Genomic DNA, 13771 nt, shown 5'->3' with positions numbered 1-13771 from the left:
TCCTTGGCTGGGGATATAGCTCAGTGGTAGAGCATTCGACTGCAGATCGAGAGGTCCCTGGTTCAAACCCGGGTGTCCCCTACTAGTTGGCTTTTTGTCCTCTTCGGCACCTGAGTGGTGAGCTGGTGAATTATTCTGGTTACCCAGCAATTTCTGCTGCGATGGCCGAGTGGTTAAGGCGTTAGACTTGAAATCTAATGGGATCTTCCCGCGTAGGTTCGAACCCTACTCGCAGCGAATCTTCAAACATTCTTTTTGATCTGGTCAAGTGTCTATCACAACGTACAGACCTTTGCCATGTGATAGAATTGATCATGGCCGAGATAGCTCAGTTGGGAGAGCGTCAGACTGAAGATCTGAAGGTCCCTGGTTCAATCCCGGGTCTCGGCATTTTATCACTGCCCAGCAGGGCGGTTTGAGGTGGTGAATGCAAGCAGCCGTAGCACTTTTCCTCAGCTATGTTTTTTTATTTATTTTCCTTCCTTTCTTTTTTACGGAGGGTATTTTCTGGTGTAGGTAAAACACGATGCATTGGCGGGGAATCGAACCCCGGTCTCCCGCGTGGCAGGCGAGAATTCTACCACTGAACCACCAATGCGTTACTACTCATTTCCAAAATTTCCGAGTGACAGTGTATCACGTCCCGGTGTGTTAGTAGCCTTAACAGCATTTCAGACGTGTGATATTGAGATTTTCAAAATCTCCCAACAGGCAGGCGCTGTGGCTTAGCGGTTAAAGCGCCTGTCTAGTAAACAGGAGATCCCCGGTTCAAATCCGGGCAGTGCCTTTAGCAGTAATGTTGTGCTTTCTGGTCGGCCTTGTGGCAATGGCCAGCGGTTTGTCAGGCTGCGATGGCCGAGTGGTTAAGGCGTTTGACTAGAAATCAAATGGGATCTTCCCGCGTAGGTTCGAATCCTACTCGCAGCGGACGCAAAATGGTGTTTTTGACACGAACAGAAAGACAGAGCTAGTTCAAATTGTCAGAAAAAGCATGACATCTAAATTACTTAGTGGTGCGAACGTGTCCCGCATGGTCTAGTGGTTAGGATTTCTGGTTTTCACCCAGGCGGCCCGGGTTCGATTCCCGGTGCGGGAAGTGTACATTTTTTAAGTTAAGTTGCTCTCTCACGCGTTGATGTTATATACCCTGTGCGTGGATTCCGTCCTTGGCTGGGGATATAGCTCAGTGGTAGAGCATTCGACTGCAGATCGAGAGGTCCCTGGTTCAAACCCGGGTGTCCCCTACTAGTTGGCTTTTTGTCCTCTTCGGCACCTGAGTGGTGAGCTGGTGAATTATTCTGGTTACCCAGCAATTTCTGCTGCGATGGCCGAGTGGTTAAGGCGTTAGACTTGAAATCTAATGGGATCTTCCCGCGTAGGTTCGAACCCTACTCGCAGCGAATCTTCAAACATTCTTTTTGATCTGGTCAAGTGTCTATCACAACGTACAGACCTTTGCCATGTGATAGAATTGATCATGGCCGAGATAGCTCAGTTGGGAGAGCGTCAGACTGAAGATCTGAAGGTCCCTGGTTCAATCCCGGGTCTCGGCATTTTATCACTGCCCAGCAGGGCGGTTTGAGGTGGTGAATGCAAGCAGCCGTAGCACTTTTCCTCAGCTATGTTTTTTTATTTATTTTCCTTCCTTTCTTTTTTACGGAGGGTATTTTCTGGTGTAGGTAAAACACGATGCATTGGCGGGGAATCGAACCCCGGTCTCCCGCGTGGCAGGCGAGAATTCTACCACTGAACCACCAATGCGTTACTACTCATTTCCAAAATTTCCGAGTGACAGTGTATCACGTCCCGGTGTGTTAGTAGCCTTAACGGCATTTCAGACGTGTGATATTGAGATTTTCAAAATCTCCCAACAGGCAGGCGCTGTGGCTTAGCGGTTAAAGCGCCTGTCTAGTAAACAGGAGATCCCCGGTTCAAATCCGGGCAGTGCCTTTAGCAGTAATGTTGTGCTTTCTGGTCGGCCTTGTGGCAATGGCCAGCGGTTTGTCAGGCTGCGATGGCCGAGTGGTTAAGGCGTTTGACTAGAAATCAAATGGGATCTTCCCGCGTAGGTTCGAATCCTACTCGCAGCGGACGCAAAATGGTGTTTTTGACACGAACAGAAAGACAGAGCTAGTTCAAATTGTCAGAAAAAGCATGACATCTAAATTACTTAGTGGTGCGAACGTGTCCCGCATGGTCTAGTGGTTAGGATTTCTGGTTTTCACCCAGGCGGCCCGGGTTCGATTCCCGGTGCGGGAAGTGTACATTTTTTAAGTTAAGTTGCTCTCTCACGCGTTGATGTTATATACCCTGTGCGTGGATTCCGTCCTTGGCTGGGGATATAGCTCAGTGGTAGAGCATTCGACTGCAGATCGAGAGGTCCCTGGTTCAAACCCGGGTGTCCCCTACTAGTTGGCTTTTTGTCCTCTTCGGCACCTGAGTGGTGAGCTGGTGAATTATTCTGGTTACCCAGCAATTTCTGCTGCGATGGCCGAGTGGTTAAGGCGTTAGACTTGAAATCTAATGGGATCTTCCCGCGTAGGTTCGAACCCTACTCGCAGCGAATCTTCAAACATTCTTTTTGATCTGGTCAAGTGTCTATCACAACGTACAGACCTTTGCCATGTGATAGAATTGATCATGGCCGAGATAGCTCAGTTGGGAGAGCGTCAGACTGAAGATCTGAAGGTCCCTGGTTCAATCCCGGGTCTCGGCATTTTATCACTGCCCAGCAGGGCGGTTTGAGGTGGTGAATGCAAGCAGCCGTAGCACTTTTCCTCAGCTATGTTTTTTTATTTATTTTCCTTCCTTTCTTTTTTACGGAGGGTATTTTCTGGTGTAGGTAAAACACGATGCATTGGCGGGGAATCGAACCCCGGTCTCCCGCGTGGCAGGCGAGAATTCTACCACTGAACCACCAATGCGTTACTACTCATTTCCAAAATTTCCGAGTGACAGTGTATCACGTCCCGGTGTGTTAGTAGCCTTAACGGCATTTCAGACGTGTGATATTGAGATTTTCAAAATCTCCCAACAGGCAGGCGCTGTGGCTTAGCGGTTAAAGCGCCTGTCTAGTAAACAGGAGATCCCCGGTTCAAATCCGGGCAGTGCCTTTAGCAGTAATGTTGTGCTTTCTGGTCGGCCTTGTGGCAATGGCCAGCGGTTTGTCAGGCTGCGATGGCCGAGTGGTTAAGGCGTTTGACTAGAAATCAAATGGGATCTTCCCGCGTAGGTTCGAATCCTACTCGCAGCGGACGCAAAATGGTGTTTTTGACACGAACAGAAAGACAGAGCTAGTTCAAATTGTCAGAAAAAGCATGACATCTAAATTACTTAGTGGTGCGAACGTGTCCCGCATGGTCTAGTGGTTAGGATTTCTGGTTTTCACCCAGGCGGCCCGGGTTCGATTCCCGGTGCGGGAAGTGTACATTTTTTAAGTTAAGTTGCTCTCTCACGCGTTGATGTTATATACCCTGTGCGTGGATTCCGTCCTTGGCTGGGGATATAGCTCAGTGGTAGAGCATTCGACTGCAGATCGAGAGGTCCCTGGTTCAAACCCGGGTGTCCCCTACTAGTTGGCTTTTTGTCCTCTTCGGCACCTGAGTGGTGAGCTGGTGAATTATTCTGGTTACCCAGCAATTTCTGCTGCGATGGCCGAGTGGTTAAGGCGTTAGACTTGAAATCTAATGGGATCTTCCCGCGTAGGTTCGAACCCTACTCGCAGCGAATCTTCAAACATTCTTTTTGATCTGGTCAAGTGTCTATCACAACGTACAGACCTTTGCCATGTGATAGAATTGATCATGGCCGAGATAGCTCAGTTGGGAGAGCGTCAGACTGAAGATCTGAAGGTCCCTGGTTCAATCCCGGGTCTCGGCATTTTATCACTGCCCAGCAGGGCGGTTTGAGGTGGTGAATGCAAGCAGCCGTAGCACTTTTCCTCAGCTATGTTTTTTTATTTATTTTCCTTCCTTTCTTTTTTACGGAGGGTATTTTCTGGTGTAGGTAAAACACGATGCATTGGCGGGGAATCGAACCCCGGTCTCCCGCGTGGCAGGCGAGAATTCTACCACTGAACCACCAATGCGTTACTACTCATTTCCAAAATTTCCGATTGACAGTGTATCACGTCCCGGTGTGTTAGTAGCCTTAACGGCATTTCAGACGTGTGATATTGAGATTTTCAAAATCTCCCAACAGGCAGGCGCTGTGGCTTAGCGGTTAAAGCGCCTGTCTAGTAAACAGGAGATCCCCGGTTCAAATCCGGGCAGTGCCTTTAGCAGTAATGTTGTGCTTTCTGGTCGGCCTTGTGGCAATGGCCAGCGGTTTGTCAGGCTGCGATGGCCGAGTGGTTAAGGCGTTTGACTAGAAATCAAATGGGATCTTCCCGCGTAGGTTCGAATCCTACTCGCAGCGGACGCAAAATGGTGTTTTTGACACGAACAGAAAGACAGAGCTAGTTCAAATTGTCAGAAAAAGCATGACATCTAAATTACTTAGTGGTGCGAACGTGTCCCGCATGGTCTAGTGGTTAGGATTTCTGGTTTTCACCCAGGCGGCCCGGGTTCGATTCCCGGTGCGGGAAGTGTACATTTTTTAAGTTAAGTTGCTCTCTCACGCGTTGATGTTATATACCCTGTGCGTGGATTCCGTCCTTGGCTGGGGATATAGCTCAGTGGTAGAGCATTCGACTGCAGATCGAGAGGTCCCTGGTTCAAACCCGGGTGTCCCCTACTAGTTGGCTTTTTGTCCTCTTCGGCACCTGAGTGGTGAGCTGGTGAATTATTCTGGTTACCCAGCAATTTCTGCTGCGATGGCCGAGTGGTTAAGGCGTTAGACTTGAAATCTAATGGGATCTTCCCGCGTAGGTTCGAACCCTACTCGCAGCGAATCTTCAAACATTCTTTTTGATCTGGTCAAGTGTCTATCACAACGTACAGACCTTTGCCATGTGATAGAATTGATCATGGCCGAGATAGCTCAGTTGGGAGAGCGTCAGACTGAAGATCTGAAGGTCCCTGGTTCAATCCCGGGTCTCGGCATTTTATCACTGCCCAGCAGGGCGGTTTGAGGTGGTGAATGCAAGCAGCCGTAGCACTTTTCCTCAGCTATGTTTTTTTATTTATTTTCCTTCCTTTCTTTTTTACGGAGGGTATTTTCTGGTGTAGGTAAAACACGATGCATTGGCGGGGAATCGAACCCCGGTCTCCCGCGTGGCAGGCGAGAATTCTACCACTGAACCACCAATGCGTTACTACTCATTTCCAAAATTTCCGAGTGACAGTGTATCACGTCCCGGTGTGTTAGTAGCCTTAACGGCATTTCAGACGTGTGATATTGAGATTTTCAAAATCTCCCAACAGGCAGGCGCTGTGGCTTAGCGGTTAAAGCGCCTGTCTAGTAAACAGGAGATCCCCGGTTCAAATCCGGGCAGTGCCTTTAGCAGTAATGTTGTGCTTTCTGGTCGGCCTTGTGGCAATGGCCAGCGGTTTGTCAGGCTGCGATGGCCGAGTGGTTAAGGCGTTTGACTAGAAATCAAATGGGATCTTCCCGCGTAGGTTCGAATCCTACTCGCAGCGGACGCAAAATGGTGTTTTTGACACGAACAGAAAGACAGAGCTAGTTCAAATTGTCAGAAAAAGCATGACATCTAAATTACTTAGTGGTGCGAACGTGTCCCGCATGGTCTAGTGGTTAGGATTTCTGGTTTTCACCCAGGCGGCCCGGGTTCGATTCCCGGTGCGGGAAGTGTACATTTTTTAAGTTAAGTTGCTCTCTCACGCGTTGATGTTATATACCCTGTGCGTGGATTCCGTCCTTGGCTGGGGATATAGCTCAGTGGTAGAGCATTCGACTGCAGATCGAGAGGTCCCTGGTTCAAACCCGGGTGTCCCCTACTAGTTGGCTTTTTGTCCTCTTCGGCACCTGAGTGGTGAGCTGGTGAATTATTCTGGTTACCCAGCAATTTCTGCTGCGATGGCCGAGTGGTTAAGGCGTTAGACTTGAAATCTAATGGGATCTTCCCGCGTAGGTTCGAACCCTACTCGCAGCGAATCTTCAAACATTCTTTTTGATCTGGTCAAGTGTCTATCACAACGTACAGACCTTTGCCATGTGATAGAATTGATCATGGCCGAGATAGCTCAGTTGGGAGAGCGTCAGACTGAAGATCTGAAGGTCCCTGGTTCAATCCCGGGTCTCGGCATTTTATCACTGCCCAGCAGGGCGGTTTGAGGTGGTGAATGCAAGCAGCCGTAGCACTTTTCCTCAGCTATGTTTTTTTATTTATTTTCCTTCCTTTCTTTTTTACGGAGGGTATTTTCTGGTGTAGGTAAAACACGATGCATTGGCGGGGAATCGAACCCCGGTCTCCCGCGTGGCAGGCGAGAATTCTACCACTGAACCACCAATGCGTTACTACTCATTTCCAAAATTTCCGAGTGACAGTGTATCACGTCCCGGTGTGTTAGTAGCCTTAACGGCATTTCAGACGTGTGATATTGAGATTTTCAAAATCTCCCAACAGGCAGGCGCTGTGGCTTAGCGGTTAAAGCGCCTGTCTAGTAAACAGGAGATCCCCGGTTCAAATCCGGGCAGTGCCTTTAGCAGTAATGTTGTGCTTTCTGGTCGGCCTTGTGGCAATGGCCAGCGGTTTGCAGGCTGCGATGGCCGAGTGGTTAAGGCGTTTGACTAGAAATCAAATGGGATCTTCCCGCGTAGGTTCGAATCCTACTCGCAGCGGACGCAAAATGGTGTTTTTGACACGAACAGAAAGACAGAGCTAGTTCAAATTGTCAGAAAAAGCATGACATCTAAATTACTTAGTGGTGCGAACGTGTCCCGCATGGTCTAGTGGTTAGGATTTCTGGTTTTCACCCAGGCGGCCCGGGTTCGATTCCCGGTGCGGGAAGTGTACATTTTTTAAGTTAAGTTGCTCTCTCACGCGTTGATGTTATATACCCTGTGCGTGGATTCCGTCCTTGGCTGGGGATATAGCTCAGTGGTAGAGCATTCGACTGCAGATCGAGAGGTCCCTGGTTCAAACCCGGGTGTCCCCTACTAGTTGGCTTTTTGTCCTCTTCGGCACCTGAGTGGTGAGCTGGTGAATTATTCTGGTTACCCAGCAATTTCTGCTGCGATGGCCGAGTGGTTAAGGCGTTAGACTTGAAATCTAATGGGATCTTCCCGCGTAGGTTCGAACCCTACTCGCAGCGAATCTTCAAACATTCTTTTTGATCTGGTCAAGTGTCTATCACAACGTACAGACCTTTGCCATGTGATAGAATTGATCATGGCCGAGATAGCTCAGTTGGGAGAGCGTCAGACTGAAGATCTGAAGGTCCCTGGTTCAATCCCGGGTCTCGGCATTTTATCACTGCCCAGCAGGGCGGTTTGAGGTGGTGAATGCAAGCAGCCGTAGCACTTTTCCTCAGCTATGTTTTTTTTTTTATTTTCCTTCCTTTCTTTTTTACGGAGGGTATTTTCTGGTGTAGGTAAAACACGATGCATTGGCGGGGAATCGAACCCCGGTCTCCCGCGTGGCAGGCGAGAATTCTACCACTGAACCACCAATGCGTTACTACTCATTTCCAAAATTTCCGAGTGACAGTGTATCACGTCCCGGTGTGTTAGTAGCCTTAACGGCATTTCAGACGTGTGATATTGAGATTTTCAAAATCTCCCAACAGGCAGGCGCTGTGGCTTAGCGGTTAAAGCGCCTGTCTAGTAAACAGGAGATCCCCGGTTCAAATCCGGGCAGTGCCTTCAGCAGTAATGTTGTGCTTTCTGGTCGGCCTTGTGGCAATGGCCAGCGGTTTGTCAGGCTGCGATGGCCGAGTGGTTAAGGCGTTTGACTAGAAATCAAATGGGATCTTCCCGCGTAGGTTCGAATCCTACTCGCAGCGGACGCAAAATGGTGTTTTTGACACGAACAGAAAGACAGAGCTAGTTCAAATTGTCAGAAAAAGCATGACATCTAAATTACTTAGTGGTGCGAACGTGTCCCGCATGGTCTAGTGGTTAGGATTTCTGGTTTTCACCCAGGCGGCCCGGGTTCGATTCCCGGTGCGGGAAGTGTACATTTTTTAAGTTAAGTTGCTCTCTCACGCGTTGATGTTATATACCCTGTGCGTGGATTCCGTCCTTGGCTGGGGATATAGCTCAGTGGTAGAGCATTCGACTGCAGATCGAGAGGTCCCTGGTTCAAACCCGGGTGTCCCCTACTAGTTGGCTTTTTGTCCTCTTCGGCACCTGAGTGGTGAGCTGGTGAATTATTCTGGTTACCCAGCAATTTCTGCTGCGATGGCCGAGTGGTTAAGGCGTTAGACTTGAAATCTAATGGGATCTTCCCGCGTAGGTTCGAACCCTACTCGCAGCGAATCTTCAAACATTCTTTTTGATCTGGTCAAGTGTCTATCACAACGTACAGACCTTTGCCATGTGATAGAATTGATCATGGCCGAGATAGCTCAGTTGGGAGAGCGTCAGACTGAAGATCTGAAGGTCCCTGGTTCAATCCCGGGTCTCGGCATTTTATCACTGCCCAGCAGGGCGGTTTGAGGTGGTGAATGCAAGCAGCCGTAGCACTTTTCCTCAGCTATGTTTTTTTTTTTATTTTCCTTCCTTTCTTTTTTACGGAGGGTATTTTCTGGTGTAGGTAAAACACGATGCATTGGCGGGGAATCGAACCCCGGTCTCCCGCGTGGCAGGCGAGAATTCTACCACTGAACCACCAATGCGTTACTACTCATTTCCAAAATTTCCGAGTGACAGTGTATCACGTCCCGGTGTGTTAGTAGCCTTAACGGCATTTCAGACGTGTGATATTGAGATTTTCAAAATCTCCCAACAGGCAGGCGCTGTGGCTTAGCGGTTAAAGCGCCTGTCTAGTAAACAGGAGATCCCCAGTTCAAATCCGGGCAGTGCCTTTAGCAGTAATGTTGTGCTTTCTGGTCGGCCTTGTGGCAATGGCCAGCGGTTTGTCAGGCTGCGATGGCCGAGTGGTTAAGGCGTTTGACTAGAAATCAAATGGGATCTTCCCGCGTAGGTTCGAATCCTACTCGCAGCGGACGCAAAATGGTGTTTTTGACACGAACAGAAGGACAGAGCTAGTTCAAATTGTCAGAAAAAGCATGACATCTAAATTACTTAGTGGTGCGAACGTGTCCCGCATGGTCTAGTGGTTAGGATTTCTGGTTTTCACCCAGGCGGCCCGGGTTCGATTCCCGGTGCGGGAAGTGTACATTTTTTAAGTTAAGTTGCTCTCTCACGCGTTGATGTTATATACCCTGTGCGTGGATTCCGTCCTTGGCTGGGGATATAGCTCAGTGGTAGAGCATTCGACTGCAGATCGAGAGGTCCCTGGTTCAAACCCGGGTGTCCCGTACTAGTTGGCTTTTTGTCCTCTTCGGCACCTGAGTGGTGAGCTGGTGAATTATTCTGGTTACCCAGCAATTTCTGCTGCGATGGCCGAGTGGTTAAGGCGTTAGACTTGAAATCTAATGGGATCTTCCCGCGTAGGTTCGAACCCTACTCGCAGCGAATCTTCAAACATTCTTTTTGATCTGGTCAAGTGTCTATCACAACGTACAGACCTTTGCCATGTGATAGAATTGATCATGGCCGAGATAGCTCAGTTGGGAGAGCGTCAGACTGAAGATCTGAAGGTCCCTGGTTCAATCCCGGGTCTCGGCATTTTATCACTGCCCAGCAGGGCGGTTTGAGGTGGTGAATGCAAGCAGCCGTAGCACTTTTCCTCAGCTATGTTTTTTTATTTATTTTCCTTCCTTTCTTTTTTACGGAGGGTATTTTCTGGTGTAGGTAAAACACGATGCATTGGCGGGGAATCGAACCCCGGTCTCCCGCGTGGCAGGCGAGAATTCTACCACTGAACCACCAATGCGTTACTACTCGTTTCCAAAATTTCCGAGTGACAGTGTATCACGTCCCGGTGTGTTAGTAGCCTTAACGGCATTTCAGACGTGTGATATTGAGATTTTCAAAATCTCCCAACAGGCAGGCGCTGTGGCTTAGCGGTTAAAGCGCCTGTCTAGTAAACAGGAGATCCCCGGTTCAAATCCAGGCAGTGCCTTTAGCAGTAATGTTGTGCTTTCTGATCGGCCTTGTGGCAATGGCCAGCGGTTTGTCAGGCTGCGATGGCCGAGTGGTTAAGGCGTTTGACTAGAAATCAAATGGGATCTTCCCGCGTAGGTTCGAATCCTACTCGCAGCGGACGCAAAATGGTGTTTTTGACACGAACAGAAAGACAGAGCTAGTTCAAATTGTCAGAAAAAGCATGACATCTAAATTACTTAGTGGTGCGAACGTGTCCCGCATGGTCTAGTGGTTAGGATTTCTGGTTTTCACCCAGGCGGCCCGGGTTCGATTCCCGGTGCGGGAAGTGTACATTTTTTAAGTTAAGTTGCTCTCTCACGCGTTGATGTTATATACCCTGTGCGTGGATTCCGTCCTTGGCTGGGGATATAGCTCAGTGGTAGAGCATTCGACTGCAGATCGAGAGGTCCCTGGTTCAAACCCGGGTGTCCCCTACTAGTTGGCTTTTTGTCCTCTTCGGCACCTGAGTGGTGAGCTGGTGAATTATTCTGGTTACCCAGCAATTTCTGCTGCGATGGCCGAGTGGTTAAGGCGTTAGACTTGAAATCTAATGGGATCTTCCCGCGTAGGTTCGAACCCTACTCGCAGCGAATCTTCAAACATTCTTTTTGATCTGGTCAAGTGTCTATCACAACGTACAGACCTTTGCCATGTGATAGAATTGATCATGGCCGAGATAGCTCAGTTGGGAGAGCGTCAGACTGAAGATCTGAAGGTCCCTGGTTCAATCCCGGGTCTCGGCATTTTATCACTGCCCAGCAGGGCGGTTTGAGGTGGTGAATGCAAGCAGCCGTAGCACTTTTCCTCAGCTATGTTTTTTTATTTATTTTCCTTCCTTTCTTTTTTACGGAGGGTATTTTCTGGTGTAGGTAAAACACGATGCATTGGCGGGGAATCGAACCCCGGTCTCCCGCGTGGCAGGCGAGAATTCTACCACTGAACCACCAATGCGTTACTACTCATTTCCAAAATTTCCGAGTGACAGTGTATCACGTCCCGGTGTGTTAGTAGCCTTAACGGCATTTCAGACGTGTGATATTGAGATTTTCAAAATCTCCCAACAGGCAGGCGCTGTGGCTTAGCGGTTAAAGCGCCTGTCTAGTAAACAGGAGATCCCCGGTTCAAATCCGGGCAGTGCCTTTAGCAGTAATGTTGTGCTTTCTGGTCGGCCTTGTGGCAATGGCCAGCGGTTTGTCAGGCTGCGATGGCCGAGTGGTTAAGGCGTTTGACTAGAAATCAAATGGGATCTTCCCGCGTAGGTTCGAATCCTACTCGCAGCGGACGCAAAATGGTGTTTTTGACACGAACAGAAAGACAGAGCTAGTTCAAATTGTCAGAAAAAGCATGACATCTAAATTACTTAGTGGTGCGAACGTGTCCCGCATGGTCTAGTGGTTAGGATTTCTGGTTTTCACCCAGGCGGCCCGGGTTCGATTCCCGGTGCGGGAAGTGTACATTTTTTAAGTTAAGTTGCTCTCTCACGCGTTGATGTTATATACCCTGTGCGTGGATTCCGTCCTTGGCTGGGGATATAGCTCAGTGGTAGAGCATTCGACTGCAGATCGAGAGGTCCCTGGTTCAAACCCGGGTGTCCCCTACTAGTTGGCTTTTTGTCCTCTTCGGCACCTGAGTGGTGAGCTGGTGAATTATTCTGGTTACCCAGCAATTTCTGCTGCGATGGCCGAGTGGTTAAGGCGTTAGACTTGAAATCTAATGGGATCTTCCCGCGTAGGTTCGAACCCTACTCGCAGCGAATCTTCAAACATTCTTTTTGATCTGGTCAAGTGTCTATCACAACGTACAGACCTTTGCCATGTGATAGAATTGATCATGGCCGAGATAGCTCAGTTGGGAGAGCGTCAGACTGAAGATCTGAAGGTCCCTGGTTCAATCCCGGGTCTCGGCATTTTATCACTGCCCAGCAGGGCGGTTTGAGGTGGTGAATGCAAGCAGCCGTAGCACTTTTCCTCAGCTATGTTTTTTTATTTATTTTCCTTCCTTTCTTTTTTACGGAGGGTATTTTCTGGTGTAGGTAAAACACGATGCATTGGCGGGGAATCGAACCCCGGTCTCCCGCGTGGCAGGCGAGAATTCTACCACTGAACCACCAATGCGTTACTACTCATTTCCAAAATTTCCGAGTGACAGTGTATCACGTCCCGGTGTGTTAGTAGCCTTAACGGCATTTCAGACGTGTGATATTGAGATTTTCAAAATCTCCCAACAGGCAGGCGCTGTGGCTTAGCGGTTAAAGCGCCTGTCTAGTAAACAGGAGATCCCCGGTTCAAATCCGGGCAGTGCCTTTAGCAGTAATGTTGTGCTTTCTGGTCGGCCTTGTGGCAATGGCCAGCGGTTTGCAGGCTGCGATGGCCGAGTGGTTAAGGCGTTTGACTAGAAATCAAATGGGATCTTCCCGCGTAGGTTCGAATCCTACTCGCAGCGGACGCAAAATGGTGTTTTTGACACGAACAGAAAGACAGAGCTAGTTCAAATTGTCAGAAAAAGCATGACATCTAAATTACTTAGTGGTGCGAACGTGTCCCGCATGGTCTAGTGGTTAGGATTTCTGGTTTTCACCCAGGCGGCCCGGGTTCGATTCCCGGTGCGGGAAGTGTACATTTTTTAAGTTAAGTTGCTCTCTCACGCGTTGATGTTATATACCCTGTGCGTGGATTCCGTCCTTGGCTGGGGATATAGCTCAGTGGTAGAGCATTCGACTGCAGATCGAGAGGTCCCTGGTTCAAACCCGGGTGTCCCCTACTAGTTGGCTTTTTGTCCTCTTCGGCACCTGAGTGGTGAGCTGGTGAATTATTCTGGTTACCCAGCAATTTCTGCTGCGATGGCCGAGTGGTTAAGGCGTTAGACTTGAAATCTAATGGGATCTTCCCGCGTAGGTTCGAACCCTACTCGCAGCGAATCTTCAAACATTCTTTTTGATCTGGTCAAGTGTCTATCACAACGTACAGACCTTTGCCATGTGATAGAATTGATCATGGCCGAGATAGCTCAGTTGGGAGAGCGTCAGACTGAAGATCTGAAGGTCCCTGGTTCAATCCCGGGTCTCGGCATTTTATCACTGCCCAGCAGGGCGGTTTGAGGTGGTGAATGCAAGCAGCCGTAGCACTTTTCCTCAGCTATGTTTTTTTATTTATTTTCCTTCCTTTCTTTTTTACGGAGGGTATTTTCTGGTGTAGGTAAAACACGATGCATTGGCGGGGAATCGAACCCCGGTCTCCCGCGTGGCAGGCGAGAATTCTACCACTGAACCACCAATGCGTTACTACTCATTTCCAAAATTTCCGAGTGACAGTGTATCACGTCCCGGTGTGTTAGTAGCCTTAACGGCATTTCAGACGTGTGATATTGAGATTTTCAAAATCTCCCAACAGGCAGGCGCTGTGGCTTAGCGGTTAAAGCGCCTGTCTAGTAAACAGGAGATCCCCGGTTCAAATCCGGGCAGTGCCTTTAGCAGTAATGTTGTGCTTTCTGGTTGGCCTTGTGGCAATGGCCAGCGGTTTGTCAGGCTGCGATGGCCGAGTGGTTAAGGCGTTTGACTAGAAATCAAATGGGATCTTCCCGCGTAGGTTCGAATCCTACTCGCAGCGGACGCAAAATGGTGTTTTTGACACGAACAGAAAGACAGAGCTAGTTCAAATTG

The 13771-nt window shown here is 49.0% G+C and overlaps 80 non-coding genes across 80 annotated transcripts; 68 read left to right on the top strand and 12 right to left on the bottom strand.

The window, feature by feature from the left end:
• Nucleotides 1-9: 9 nt before the first annotated feature.
• On the top strand, nt 10-81 carry Trnac-gca (transfer RNA cysteine (anticodon GCA)). The gene has a single exon. It is a non-coding gene; the product is annotated as a tRNA-Cys (tRNA).
• A 74-nt stretch (nt 82-155) lies between these two features.
• Nucleotides 156-237, top strand: Trnas-uga (transfer RNA serine (anticodon UGA)). The gene has a single exon. It is a non-coding gene; the product is annotated as a tRNA-Ser (tRNA).
• An 80-nt stretch (nt 238-317) lies between these two features.
• Nucleotides 318-390, top strand: Trnaf-gaa (transfer RNA phenylalanine (anticodon GAA)). The gene has a single exon. It is a non-coding gene; the product is annotated as a tRNA-Phe (tRNA).
• A 137-nt stretch (nt 391-527) lies between these two features.
• Trnag-gcc (transfer RNA glycine (anticodon GCC)) lies at nt 528-598 on the bottom strand. Its single transcript has one exon. It is a non-coding gene; the product is annotated as a tRNA-Gly (tRNA).
• A 116-nt stretch (nt 599-714) lies between these two features.
• On the top strand, nt 715-787 carry Trnat-agu (transfer RNA threonine (anticodon AGU)). The gene has a single exon. It is a non-coding gene; the product is annotated as a tRNA-Thr (tRNA).
• Nucleotides 788-845: 58 nt separating this feature from the next.
• Nucleotides 846-927, top strand: Trnas-aga (transfer RNA serine (anticodon AGA)). Its single transcript has one exon. It is a non-coding gene; the product is annotated as a tRNA-Ser (tRNA).
• Nucleotides 928-1024: 97 nt separating this feature from the next.
• On the top strand, nt 1025-1096 carry Trnae-uuc (transfer RNA glutamic acid (anticodon UUC)). The gene has a single exon. It is a non-coding gene; the product is annotated as a tRNA-Glu (tRNA).
• A 76-nt stretch (nt 1097-1172) lies between these two features.
• On the top strand, nt 1173-1244 carry Trnac-gca (transfer RNA cysteine (anticodon GCA)). The gene has a single exon. It is a non-coding gene; the product is annotated as a tRNA-Cys (tRNA).
• A 74-nt stretch (nt 1245-1318) lies between these two features.
• Nucleotides 1319-1400, top strand: Trnas-uga (transfer RNA serine (anticodon UGA)). Its single transcript has one exon. It is a non-coding gene; the product is annotated as a tRNA-Ser (tRNA).
• Nucleotides 1401-1480: 80 nt separating this feature from the next.
• Nucleotides 1481-1553, top strand: Trnaf-gaa (transfer RNA phenylalanine (anticodon GAA)). Its single transcript has one exon. It is a non-coding gene; the product is annotated as a tRNA-Phe (tRNA).
• Nucleotides 1554-1690: 137 nt separating this feature from the next.
• Trnag-gcc (transfer RNA glycine (anticodon GCC)) lies at nt 1691-1761 on the bottom strand. The gene has a single exon. It is a non-coding gene; the product is annotated as a tRNA-Gly (tRNA).
• A 116-nt stretch (nt 1762-1877) lies between these two features.
• Trnat-agu (transfer RNA threonine (anticodon AGU)) lies at nt 1878-1950 on the top strand. Its single transcript has one exon. It is a non-coding gene; the product is annotated as a tRNA-Thr (tRNA).
• Nucleotides 1951-2008: 58 nt separating this feature from the next.
• Nucleotides 2009-2090, top strand: Trnas-aga (transfer RNA serine (anticodon AGA)). Its single transcript has one exon. It is a non-coding gene; the product is annotated as a tRNA-Ser (tRNA).
• Nucleotides 2091-2187: 97 nt separating this feature from the next.
• Trnae-uuc (transfer RNA glutamic acid (anticodon UUC)) lies at nt 2188-2259 on the top strand. The gene has a single exon. It is a non-coding gene; the product is annotated as a tRNA-Glu (tRNA).
• Nucleotides 2260-2335: 76 nt separating this feature from the next.
• On the top strand, nt 2336-2407 carry Trnac-gca (transfer RNA cysteine (anticodon GCA)). The gene has a single exon. It is a non-coding gene; the product is annotated as a tRNA-Cys (tRNA).
• A 74-nt stretch (nt 2408-2481) lies between these two features.
• On the top strand, nt 2482-2563 carry Trnas-uga (transfer RNA serine (anticodon UGA)). The gene has a single exon. It is a non-coding gene; the product is annotated as a tRNA-Ser (tRNA).
• An 80-nt stretch (nt 2564-2643) lies between these two features.
• Nucleotides 2644-2716, top strand: Trnaf-gaa (transfer RNA phenylalanine (anticodon GAA)). Its single transcript has one exon. It is a non-coding gene; the product is annotated as a tRNA-Phe (tRNA).
• Nucleotides 2717-2853: 137 nt separating this feature from the next.
• Nucleotides 2854-2924, bottom strand: Trnag-gcc (transfer RNA glycine (anticodon GCC)). Its single transcript has one exon. It is a non-coding gene; the product is annotated as a tRNA-Gly (tRNA).
• A 116-nt stretch (nt 2925-3040) lies between these two features.
• Nucleotides 3041-3113, top strand: Trnat-agu (transfer RNA threonine (anticodon AGU)). Its single transcript has one exon. It is a non-coding gene; the product is annotated as a tRNA-Thr (tRNA).
• A 58-nt stretch (nt 3114-3171) lies between these two features.
• Nucleotides 3172-3253, top strand: Trnas-aga (transfer RNA serine (anticodon AGA)). Its single transcript has one exon. It is a non-coding gene; the product is annotated as a tRNA-Ser (tRNA).
• Nucleotides 3254-3350: 97 nt separating this feature from the next.
• Trnae-uuc (transfer RNA glutamic acid (anticodon UUC)) lies at nt 3351-3422 on the top strand. Its single transcript has one exon. It is a non-coding gene; the product is annotated as a tRNA-Glu (tRNA).
• A 76-nt stretch (nt 3423-3498) lies between these two features.
• On the top strand, nt 3499-3570 carry Trnac-gca (transfer RNA cysteine (anticodon GCA)). The gene has a single exon. It is a non-coding gene; the product is annotated as a tRNA-Cys (tRNA).
• Nucleotides 3571-3644: 74 nt separating this feature from the next.
• Trnas-uga (transfer RNA serine (anticodon UGA)) lies at nt 3645-3726 on the top strand. The gene has a single exon. It is a non-coding gene; the product is annotated as a tRNA-Ser (tRNA).
• Nucleotides 3727-3806: 80 nt separating this feature from the next.
• On the top strand, nt 3807-3879 carry Trnaf-gaa (transfer RNA phenylalanine (anticodon GAA)). Its single transcript has one exon. It is a non-coding gene; the product is annotated as a tRNA-Phe (tRNA).
• A 137-nt stretch (nt 3880-4016) lies between these two features.
• On the bottom strand, nt 4017-4087 carry Trnag-gcc (transfer RNA glycine (anticodon GCC)). Its single transcript has one exon. It is a non-coding gene; the product is annotated as a tRNA-Gly (tRNA).
• Nucleotides 4088-4203: 116 nt separating this feature from the next.
• Trnat-agu (transfer RNA threonine (anticodon AGU)) lies at nt 4204-4276 on the top strand. Its single transcript has one exon. It is a non-coding gene; the product is annotated as a tRNA-Thr (tRNA).
• Nucleotides 4277-4334: 58 nt separating this feature from the next.
• Nucleotides 4335-4416, top strand: Trnas-aga (transfer RNA serine (anticodon AGA)). Its single transcript has one exon. It is a non-coding gene; the product is annotated as a tRNA-Ser (tRNA).
• A 97-nt stretch (nt 4417-4513) lies between these two features.
• On the top strand, nt 4514-4585 carry Trnae-uuc (transfer RNA glutamic acid (anticodon UUC)). The gene has a single exon. It is a non-coding gene; the product is annotated as a tRNA-Glu (tRNA).
• A 76-nt stretch (nt 4586-4661) lies between these two features.
• On the top strand, nt 4662-4733 carry Trnac-gca (transfer RNA cysteine (anticodon GCA)). Its single transcript has one exon. It is a non-coding gene; the product is annotated as a tRNA-Cys (tRNA).
• Nucleotides 4734-4807: 74 nt separating this feature from the next.
• Trnas-uga (transfer RNA serine (anticodon UGA)) lies at nt 4808-4889 on the top strand. Its single transcript has one exon. It is a non-coding gene; the product is annotated as a tRNA-Ser (tRNA).
• An 80-nt stretch (nt 4890-4969) lies between these two features.
• Trnaf-gaa (transfer RNA phenylalanine (anticodon GAA)) lies at nt 4970-5042 on the top strand. The gene has a single exon. It is a non-coding gene; the product is annotated as a tRNA-Phe (tRNA).
• Nucleotides 5043-5179: 137 nt separating this feature from the next.
• Nucleotides 5180-5250, bottom strand: Trnag-gcc (transfer RNA glycine (anticodon GCC)). The gene has a single exon. It is a non-coding gene; the product is annotated as a tRNA-Gly (tRNA).
• Nucleotides 5251-5366: 116 nt separating this feature from the next.
• Nucleotides 5367-5439, top strand: Trnat-agu (transfer RNA threonine (anticodon AGU)). Its single transcript has one exon. It is a non-coding gene; the product is annotated as a tRNA-Thr (tRNA).
• A 58-nt stretch (nt 5440-5497) lies between these two features.
• Trnas-aga (transfer RNA serine (anticodon AGA)) lies at nt 5498-5579 on the top strand. The gene has a single exon. It is a non-coding gene; the product is annotated as a tRNA-Ser (tRNA).
• A 97-nt stretch (nt 5580-5676) lies between these two features.
• Nucleotides 5677-5748, top strand: Trnae-uuc (transfer RNA glutamic acid (anticodon UUC)). The gene has a single exon. It is a non-coding gene; the product is annotated as a tRNA-Glu (tRNA).
• A 76-nt stretch (nt 5749-5824) lies between these two features.
• On the top strand, nt 5825-5896 carry Trnac-gca (transfer RNA cysteine (anticodon GCA)). Its single transcript has one exon. It is a non-coding gene; the product is annotated as a tRNA-Cys (tRNA).
• Nucleotides 5897-5970: 74 nt separating this feature from the next.
• Trnas-uga (transfer RNA serine (anticodon UGA)) lies at nt 5971-6052 on the top strand. Its single transcript has one exon. It is a non-coding gene; the product is annotated as a tRNA-Ser (tRNA).
• Nucleotides 6053-6132: 80 nt separating this feature from the next.
• Nucleotides 6133-6205, top strand: Trnaf-gaa (transfer RNA phenylalanine (anticodon GAA)). The gene has a single exon. It is a non-coding gene; the product is annotated as a tRNA-Phe (tRNA).
• Nucleotides 6206-6342: 137 nt separating this feature from the next.
• Nucleotides 6343-6413, bottom strand: Trnag-gcc (transfer RNA glycine (anticodon GCC)). Its single transcript has one exon. It is a non-coding gene; the product is annotated as a tRNA-Gly (tRNA).
• A 116-nt stretch (nt 6414-6529) lies between these two features.
• On the top strand, nt 6530-6602 carry Trnat-agu (transfer RNA threonine (anticodon AGU)). The gene has a single exon. It is a non-coding gene; the product is annotated as a tRNA-Thr (tRNA).
• A 57-nt stretch (nt 6603-6659) lies between these two features.
• Nucleotides 6660-6741, top strand: Trnas-aga (transfer RNA serine (anticodon AGA)). The gene has a single exon. It is a non-coding gene; the product is annotated as a tRNA-Ser (tRNA).
• A 97-nt stretch (nt 6742-6838) lies between these two features.
• Nucleotides 6839-6910, top strand: Trnae-uuc (transfer RNA glutamic acid (anticodon UUC)). Its single transcript has one exon. It is a non-coding gene; the product is annotated as a tRNA-Glu (tRNA).
• A 76-nt stretch (nt 6911-6986) lies between these two features.
• Trnac-gca (transfer RNA cysteine (anticodon GCA)) lies at nt 6987-7058 on the top strand. The gene has a single exon. It is a non-coding gene; the product is annotated as a tRNA-Cys (tRNA).
• Nucleotides 7059-7132: 74 nt separating this feature from the next.
• Trnas-uga (transfer RNA serine (anticodon UGA)) lies at nt 7133-7214 on the top strand. The gene has a single exon. It is a non-coding gene; the product is annotated as a tRNA-Ser (tRNA).
• An 80-nt stretch (nt 7215-7294) lies between these two features.
• On the top strand, nt 7295-7367 carry Trnaf-gaa (transfer RNA phenylalanine (anticodon GAA)). Its single transcript has one exon. It is a non-coding gene; the product is annotated as a tRNA-Phe (tRNA).
• A 137-nt stretch (nt 7368-7504) lies between these two features.
• Nucleotides 7505-7575, bottom strand: Trnag-gcc (transfer RNA glycine (anticodon GCC)). The gene has a single exon. It is a non-coding gene; the product is annotated as a tRNA-Gly (tRNA).
• A 116-nt stretch (nt 7576-7691) lies between these two features.
• On the top strand, nt 7692-7764 carry Trnat-agu (transfer RNA threonine (anticodon AGU)). Its single transcript has one exon. It is a non-coding gene; the product is annotated as a tRNA-Thr (tRNA).
• Nucleotides 7765-7822: 58 nt separating this feature from the next.
• Trnas-aga (transfer RNA serine (anticodon AGA)) lies at nt 7823-7904 on the top strand. Its single transcript has one exon. It is a non-coding gene; the product is annotated as a tRNA-Ser (tRNA).
• A 97-nt stretch (nt 7905-8001) lies between these two features.
• Trnae-uuc (transfer RNA glutamic acid (anticodon UUC)) lies at nt 8002-8073 on the top strand. Its single transcript has one exon. It is a non-coding gene; the product is annotated as a tRNA-Glu (tRNA).
• A 76-nt stretch (nt 8074-8149) lies between these two features.
• On the top strand, nt 8150-8221 carry Trnac-gca (transfer RNA cysteine (anticodon GCA)). Its single transcript has one exon. It is a non-coding gene; the product is annotated as a tRNA-Cys (tRNA).
• A 74-nt stretch (nt 8222-8295) lies between these two features.
• Nucleotides 8296-8377, top strand: Trnas-uga (transfer RNA serine (anticodon UGA)). Its single transcript has one exon. It is a non-coding gene; the product is annotated as a tRNA-Ser (tRNA).
• Nucleotides 8378-8457: 80 nt separating this feature from the next.
• Trnaf-gaa (transfer RNA phenylalanine (anticodon GAA)) lies at nt 8458-8530 on the top strand. Its single transcript has one exon. It is a non-coding gene; the product is annotated as a tRNA-Phe (tRNA).
• A 137-nt stretch (nt 8531-8667) lies between these two features.
• Trnag-gcc (transfer RNA glycine (anticodon GCC)) lies at nt 8668-8738 on the bottom strand. Its single transcript has one exon. It is a non-coding gene; the product is annotated as a tRNA-Gly (tRNA).
• A 247-nt stretch (nt 8739-8985) lies between these two features.
• On the top strand, nt 8986-9067 carry Trnas-aga (transfer RNA serine (anticodon AGA)). The gene has a single exon. It is a non-coding gene; the product is annotated as a tRNA-Ser (tRNA).
• A 97-nt stretch (nt 9068-9164) lies between these two features.
• Trnae-uuc (transfer RNA glutamic acid (anticodon UUC)) lies at nt 9165-9236 on the top strand. Its single transcript has one exon. It is a non-coding gene; the product is annotated as a tRNA-Glu (tRNA).
• A 222-nt stretch (nt 9237-9458) lies between these two features.
• Nucleotides 9459-9540, top strand: Trnas-uga (transfer RNA serine (anticodon UGA)). Its single transcript has one exon. It is a non-coding gene; the product is annotated as a tRNA-Ser (tRNA).
• Nucleotides 9541-9620: 80 nt separating this feature from the next.
• Trnaf-gaa (transfer RNA phenylalanine (anticodon GAA)) lies at nt 9621-9693 on the top strand. The gene has a single exon. It is a non-coding gene; the product is annotated as a tRNA-Phe (tRNA).
• A 137-nt stretch (nt 9694-9830) lies between these two features.
• On the bottom strand, nt 9831-9901 carry Trnag-gcc (transfer RNA glycine (anticodon GCC)). Its single transcript has one exon. It is a non-coding gene; the product is annotated as a tRNA-Gly (tRNA).
• A 247-nt stretch (nt 9902-10148) lies between these two features.
• Nucleotides 10149-10230, top strand: Trnas-aga (transfer RNA serine (anticodon AGA)). The gene has a single exon. It is a non-coding gene; the product is annotated as a tRNA-Ser (tRNA).
• Nucleotides 10231-10327: 97 nt separating this feature from the next.
• Nucleotides 10328-10399, top strand: Trnae-uuc (transfer RNA glutamic acid (anticodon UUC)). Its single transcript has one exon. It is a non-coding gene; the product is annotated as a tRNA-Glu (tRNA).
• Nucleotides 10400-10475: 76 nt separating this feature from the next.
• On the top strand, nt 10476-10547 carry Trnac-gca (transfer RNA cysteine (anticodon GCA)). Its single transcript has one exon. It is a non-coding gene; the product is annotated as a tRNA-Cys (tRNA).
• Nucleotides 10548-10621: 74 nt separating this feature from the next.
• Trnas-uga (transfer RNA serine (anticodon UGA)) lies at nt 10622-10703 on the top strand. The gene has a single exon. It is a non-coding gene; the product is annotated as a tRNA-Ser (tRNA).
• An 80-nt stretch (nt 10704-10783) lies between these two features.
• Trnaf-gaa (transfer RNA phenylalanine (anticodon GAA)) lies at nt 10784-10856 on the top strand. Its single transcript has one exon. It is a non-coding gene; the product is annotated as a tRNA-Phe (tRNA).
• Nucleotides 10857-10993: 137 nt separating this feature from the next.
• Trnag-gcc (transfer RNA glycine (anticodon GCC)) lies at nt 10994-11064 on the bottom strand. Its single transcript has one exon. It is a non-coding gene; the product is annotated as a tRNA-Gly (tRNA).
• Nucleotides 11065-11180: 116 nt separating this feature from the next.
• Trnat-agu (transfer RNA threonine (anticodon AGU)) lies at nt 11181-11253 on the top strand. Its single transcript has one exon. It is a non-coding gene; the product is annotated as a tRNA-Thr (tRNA).
• A 58-nt stretch (nt 11254-11311) lies between these two features.
• Trnas-aga (transfer RNA serine (anticodon AGA)) lies at nt 11312-11393 on the top strand. The gene has a single exon. It is a non-coding gene; the product is annotated as a tRNA-Ser (tRNA).
• A 97-nt stretch (nt 11394-11490) lies between these two features.
• On the top strand, nt 11491-11562 carry Trnae-uuc (transfer RNA glutamic acid (anticodon UUC)). The gene has a single exon. It is a non-coding gene; the product is annotated as a tRNA-Glu (tRNA).
• Nucleotides 11563-11638: 76 nt separating this feature from the next.
• Nucleotides 11639-11710, top strand: Trnac-gca (transfer RNA cysteine (anticodon GCA)). The gene has a single exon. It is a non-coding gene; the product is annotated as a tRNA-Cys (tRNA).
• A 74-nt stretch (nt 11711-11784) lies between these two features.
• Nucleotides 11785-11866, top strand: Trnas-uga (transfer RNA serine (anticodon UGA)). Its single transcript has one exon. It is a non-coding gene; the product is annotated as a tRNA-Ser (tRNA).
• An 80-nt stretch (nt 11867-11946) lies between these two features.
• Nucleotides 11947-12019, top strand: Trnaf-gaa (transfer RNA phenylalanine (anticodon GAA)). The gene has a single exon. It is a non-coding gene; the product is annotated as a tRNA-Phe (tRNA).
• A 137-nt stretch (nt 12020-12156) lies between these two features.
• Trnag-gcc (transfer RNA glycine (anticodon GCC)) lies at nt 12157-12227 on the bottom strand. The gene has a single exon. It is a non-coding gene; the product is annotated as a tRNA-Gly (tRNA).
• A 116-nt stretch (nt 12228-12343) lies between these two features.
• On the top strand, nt 12344-12416 carry Trnat-agu (transfer RNA threonine (anticodon AGU)). Its single transcript has one exon. It is a non-coding gene; the product is annotated as a tRNA-Thr (tRNA).
• A 57-nt stretch (nt 12417-12473) lies between these two features.
• Nucleotides 12474-12555, top strand: Trnas-aga (transfer RNA serine (anticodon AGA)). The gene has a single exon. It is a non-coding gene; the product is annotated as a tRNA-Ser (tRNA).
• A 97-nt stretch (nt 12556-12652) lies between these two features.
• On the top strand, nt 12653-12724 carry Trnae-uuc (transfer RNA glutamic acid (anticodon UUC)). The gene has a single exon. It is a non-coding gene; the product is annotated as a tRNA-Glu (tRNA).
• Nucleotides 12725-12800: 76 nt separating this feature from the next.
• Trnac-gca (transfer RNA cysteine (anticodon GCA)) lies at nt 12801-12872 on the top strand. Its single transcript has one exon. It is a non-coding gene; the product is annotated as a tRNA-Cys (tRNA).
• A 74-nt stretch (nt 12873-12946) lies between these two features.
• Trnas-uga (transfer RNA serine (anticodon UGA)) lies at nt 12947-13028 on the top strand. The gene has a single exon. It is a non-coding gene; the product is annotated as a tRNA-Ser (tRNA).
• An 80-nt stretch (nt 13029-13108) lies between these two features.
• Nucleotides 13109-13181, top strand: Trnaf-gaa (transfer RNA phenylalanine (anticodon GAA)). The gene has a single exon. It is a non-coding gene; the product is annotated as a tRNA-Phe (tRNA).
• Nucleotides 13182-13318: 137 nt separating this feature from the next.
• On the bottom strand, nt 13319-13389 carry Trnag-gcc (transfer RNA glycine (anticodon GCC)). Its single transcript has one exon. It is a non-coding gene; the product is annotated as a tRNA-Gly (tRNA).
• A 116-nt stretch (nt 13390-13505) lies between these two features.
• Nucleotides 13506-13578, top strand: Trnat-agu (transfer RNA threonine (anticodon AGU)). Its single transcript has one exon. It is a non-coding gene; the product is annotated as a tRNA-Thr (tRNA).
• Nucleotides 13579-13636: 58 nt separating this feature from the next.
• Nucleotides 13637-13718, top strand: Trnas-aga (transfer RNA serine (anticodon AGA)). Its single transcript has one exon. It is a non-coding gene; the product is annotated as a tRNA-Ser (tRNA).
• The last annotated feature ends 53 nt before the right edge of the window (nt 13719-13771 follow it).

The sequence above is a fragment of the Hydractinia symbiolongicarpus genome, chromosome 2, assembly GCF_029227915.1.
Source record: "Hydractinia symbiolongicarpus strain clone_291-10 chromosome 2, HSymV2.1, whole genome shotgun sequence".
Classification (NCBI taxonomy): domain Eukaryota; kingdom Metazoa; phylum Cnidaria; class Hydrozoa; order Anthoathecata; family Hydractiniidae; genus Hydractinia; species Hydractinia symbiolongicarpus.
The sequence above is the reverse complement of the archived record's forward strand: the minus strand, read 5'-3'. Positions and strand labels throughout refer to the sequence as shown.